General features: G+C 43.0%; 1 long non-coding RNA gene across 2 annotated transcripts in view; it reads right to left on the bottom strand.

Annotated features, from left to right (window-relative positions):
* The window catches only part of LOC147028636 (uncharacterized), a 48,112-nt gene extending 43,907 nt beyond the window's left edge, over nt 1-4,205 (bottom strand). Inside the window, exons 1-2 of one of the 2 annotated variants that reach the window (XR_015057651.1) lie at nt 2,504-4,205; nt 2,312-2,407 (exon numbers count right to left, since the gene is read on the bottom strand). This is a non-coding gene — a long non-coding RNA (uncharacterized LOC147028636). Of the gene's footprint in view, nt 1-2,311 lie in introns of both variants that reach the window. The other variant, XR_015057650.1, reaches the window with a different exon arrangement.
* Nucleotides 4,206-4,672: the final 467 nt, after the last annotated feature.

Here is a 4,672-nt window from a genome sequence, read left to right as displayed (position 1 = left end):
ACATTTTTATTGATTGCTCAAGGTTGGCACCCCTTTTTACAGTCTTATCACGTGCTATCCGGGGATTTGGCCTAACTTTTACTTGTTGTGGTTTTGTTTACGGTTTTAGCATCTTCCACCAGCGTAAATACGAGTGCCTGTTAGCAAATTATTTGTCCTCTGAAGCGAAGCTTGCTATATACATGTCAAGGAAACGCAAACTTCAAGATGTTTGTGATTCTGTTTCCGATGTTGTTTACCTCTTTAAAACCTTGGTCACAGCACGAGTGCACCTTGAAATTAATTCCAGTGATTGTACACTGTTCTCACAACAGTGGTGTGTGAACACATCCTTATGTGAACTTGTTGATGGTGTACTTACATTGAAGTTTTAATTTACCTTGTTTCTTTGTTGGGCAATGCTCAGGCATTTGCTTGTACTGGTATAACTTCTCTTGTTGCATCACGATCCCAAACAATCAAGAGGCCAAAAGTGTCTGTGTCTCTCTCTCTTCCTCTCTGTCTCTCTCTCTCTCTCTCTCTCTCTCTCTCTCTCTCTCTCTCTCTCTCTCTCTCTCTCTCTCTCTCTCTCTCTCTCGCTTGGCACGCACGTGCAAACGCAAGGGGCTGTTGCTCAGTCTCTGGCGGTACGTGTGGAGCCTGTGTTGCTTTCTCTCTTCTTATCATCTTCTCCTCTCTCGAATGTATTTTTTGGGGGTGTTCCTTGTGTATAAATTGTTATCAATGCTTTATCGATTACTTGAAAATTGAATTGATTTCTGCTCTTCTTTTTTCCACTCTTGTATATAATCCTTTGCTTTGTTGTATTGAATTTTTACCTTTTATACTTTTTTTTTTTTTTTGTAATAAAAGGACATAAAAGTCAAAATCTCAAAATCTCAATCTCAATCTCAATCTCAATCTCAATCTCAATCTCAATCTCAATCTCAATCTCAATCTCAATCTCAATCTCAATCTCAATCTCAATCTCAATCTCAATCTCAATCTCAATCTCTCTCTCTCTCTCTCTCTCTCTCTCTCTCTCTCTCTCTCTCTCTCTCTCTCTCTCTCTCTGTCCGTCTCTCTCTCTCTCTCTCTCTCTCTCTGTCCCTCTCTCTCTCTCTCTCTGTGCGTCTCTCTCTCTCTCTCTCTCTGTCCGTCTCTCTCTCTCTCTCTCTCTCTCTCTCTCTCTGTCCGTCTCTCTCTCTCTCTCTCTCTCTCTCTCTCTCTCTCTCTCTCTCTCTGTCTCTCTCTCTCTCTCTCTCTCTCTCTCTCTCTCTCTCTCTCTCTCTCTCTCTCTCTCTCTCTCTCTCTCTCTCTCTCTCTCTCTCTCTCTGTCTCTCTCTCTCTCTCTCTCTCTCTCTCTGTCCGTCTCTCTCTCTCTCTCTCTCTCTCTCTCTGTCCGTCTCTCTCTCTCTCTCTCTCTCTCTCTCTCTCTCTCTCTCTCTCTCTCTCTCTCTCTCTCTCTCTCTCTCTCTCTCTCTCTCTCTCTCTCCGCATCCCTCCCTCCCACGATATAGCATTTTTGGTGAGGCAAAGCTCTGCCCACCTCCCCCCCATCTCTCGAGCTTCCTCTCTTTCTCCCTCTCTCAATCCCCCTACTTAATACCCCCCCTCCACGTCAGGGAAGCGAAGGTTTGTATTTACAAGTATGTAATACACATGGAAAGTTTGGCTGAGGAAATGATTTGGAAAAGTTACTCAAACACCTCACATGGACGGAATGAGGCAAATAATAAAATCGTTGAAAATGTGTGGTTAAATACAATATACACCAGTCATAAACTTTTAAAAGGTTTGAAGTGCTAATTTCTGTGTATGTTGCTCTGCCTCCAATTAAAGGCAAATTCGGTGCTCATGCCAAGGCCTTTGCACTGCCTGGTTTGCCATTACTCCCCCAGTGGTAGCAAGGACAAGGATTTGGAATTTACTCAGGATTCTGGCGATAACTCATCTCCTGTTTGCAAAGGACACATGGGATCTTTCATGTCCACCAAATGATGCTAGCATATGGGGCAACAGTCTTCACATCGATGAGATAATTGGAGGGACGACGCATTTTGGGTTGGTGCACGTGGCCTGTGAAACACCAATTAGACAGTGCAAGCTGGTTTGTGAAAGACTTGGTGGTTCGTGCATGAAAGACCTGACCCAAAAATGTTCCCCAGTTGGCCCCACCAAAAGGTAAGAATGATTGGGGCCAGGAAGGAATTTATGGAGGTAGCAGCAGCATTATTAGTAGTAGTAATATGAGTAATAGGTATTACGTTGTAGTAGTAATAGACTAGACGTCGCAGTAGTAGTCAGTCGTGCTTTTGTTGGAAAAGCTTACCTTTTGAAGCTTGCGCTCAGGGCATAGGAAAGCTCAGACATAACTTTCCTGTTAATGTTGCTCAGCATCCTCATTTCTGCAACTTCGTGATTAGATCTGCAAGAGACAAGGCAGAGCATTCTAAAAGTGAAAGCACTACCAAGACAAAAGCAGAGGTAAAATATCACCAAAAAAAAGATAAACCAATGTCACCTGCAGGGTGACCCGTATCTTGCCAAAAGGTGACCACGTGTGACTTCTTTAAGGTCACACTGAGGTGAACAGAGCTGCTATCCACCAGGAGCGACTCCTTGAGGAATATCTGCCTACGAGAGATTCCGATGAGAATCGTTCAACAGAGTAACCATGAAAAATATGTGTTTGCCTCATAACCTCACCAAATAACGTCATAATGTCTCAAGCTTGACATATCTAGAAAGCACTCATCGAGGTGTTCAATTTGAGGTACTACACGATATGGTTCCTAAAACTTGAAAATTTGACCTTGGGGTCAAATATGTTTGACCTCAGGTGCTAACCATGAAGGTCAAGGCCAATCGCCACCAAAAACTAATCAGCTGAGCGCCAGACCATATACTACATTCCCATAAAGTTTGGAGACGATTCGATTAAAATTACTCAAAAAATAAGGGTTTCGTCGACTCCCCTGATTTGTGAGTGACCTTGACCTTTGACCTTCAAAATTTTATGCGCTGAAAGGGACCTCTATAGGCCTCTGATATGCGAAGTCACAAAAATTTCCAATGATAACTGTGCTCTGCAGAGTGATTTATACGTGATTACAGACAAAAAAAAAACAAAAAAACATGAAGGTCAAGGCCAATCACCACCAAAAATTAATCAGCTGAGCGCCAGACCATGAACTATATTCCCATGATGTTTGAAGACGATCCGATCAAAATTACTCAAAAAATAAGGGTTTCGTCGACTCCCCTGATTTGCGACAAAGTGACCTTGACCTTTGACCTTGACCTTCAAAATTTTGTACGCTGAAAGGGACCTATATAGGCCTCTGATATGCGAAGTTACAAAAATTTCCTATGATAATGTGCTCTGCAGAGTGATTTATACGTGATTACAGACCAAAAAAAAAACAAAAAAAAACAAAAAAAAAATATACAAGCTGACTAACATATCTTGCAAAAACTTCGTTTTGGCAAGATAATAACACATTTATACAAATAAGAGCAAAGCACCTTGTGGGAAAATACGACACAGTGTATCATCATTTATGGTCCAGGCTTCCTTAAACTTAAACGTTTGAACAGTGTTTCAATATTCCGCCACCTTCTACTCTGCAACAATGTGTGAGCGTATTTAGGCCTGCAGGTCTTCAGAACTGTGTTCCACTACATTCCTCTCAATTTTTGACTTCCTGGCTTTATATATTGCCATTTTTCCACAGGTAAAAATAAAGTTAACAAGGAGGTCTCGTGACTTGCTTTGTTTCTTTACCGGGGTGCCCAAATATAAAAAAAAGTGTTGGAGAGAAGTGAAGCAACAAGTGGAATAGCAGGTTTTTCATCAGTAAAAAAATTGGTTGATGATGGTGGTGGCATTGTAGGTACTTGTGAAATATAGTTTCCCTTTGGTAGTGGTAGTAGTATAGTCCTCCAAATGAATAATTTTGAAATCATGACAGTTGGCACCCACTTGACAGCATCAAGACATATACGATGAATAATCGGATTCATAAAGCTCCACTACTGCATGAGCAGGTAAACGAGCCAGGCACATGGTGGTGGGGGGGGGGGGGTGTTGCGAGGGGCATTATGCGCACAGGAAAAAAGTGAAAGGAAATTTATGTTCAGCATTGCATGGAAAGTGACGGCGGGTGTGTAAAATCGTAGATTGAAGAGGGTTATATACGAGGAAGGAGGACCAGGCAGTGTGTTGGCTTTGAGCAAAGCACACGTAATTACAGTCTGCGGCCATGAAACTGGCAGCGAGGGCGGTCAAGCAATTACAGCACGCACGGCCGCTCAGCTACGTGCACGGCTCCGGTCCTTCGCGGCTCGGTGCTGGGGATGCTTGCTGGAGATCACTCAGGTCGGTCGAATCCGAACGGGGGGGGGGGCAACGGTGGCGTGGCAGTCCTCATTTAAAGATATTCTTGAACGATCGAGCCAAGGAATTTGGTGTTCCGAAAAAGAAAAAGAAAAAAAAGTCATTTCCATTTGGTAGTGTCAGCTGAGCAATGTCGGGACTGGCTCTGTTATTCGGCATCGCAACTCTAATGATACCTTCTCGGATCGCCGGGTATTGATCTTACACCTGTGTATGATGATGTCGATTTTTAGGTGGGATCCTGGTCAGTTTCCTTATTGGTGTCCTTTTTACAAACCCCTGTTATCCTATTGT

This window comes from Eptatretus burgeri, chromosome 4 (assembly GCF_056783735.1).
Source record: "Eptatretus burgeri isolate ZD-2024b chromosome 4, Ebu_testis_v1, whole genome shotgun sequence".
NCBI lineage: Eukaryota > Metazoa > Chordata > Myxini > Myxiniformes > Myxinidae > Eptatretus > Eptatretus burgeri.
Note: the sequence above shows the minus strand (reverse complement) of the source record. Positions and strands in the feature narration are given on the sequence as shown.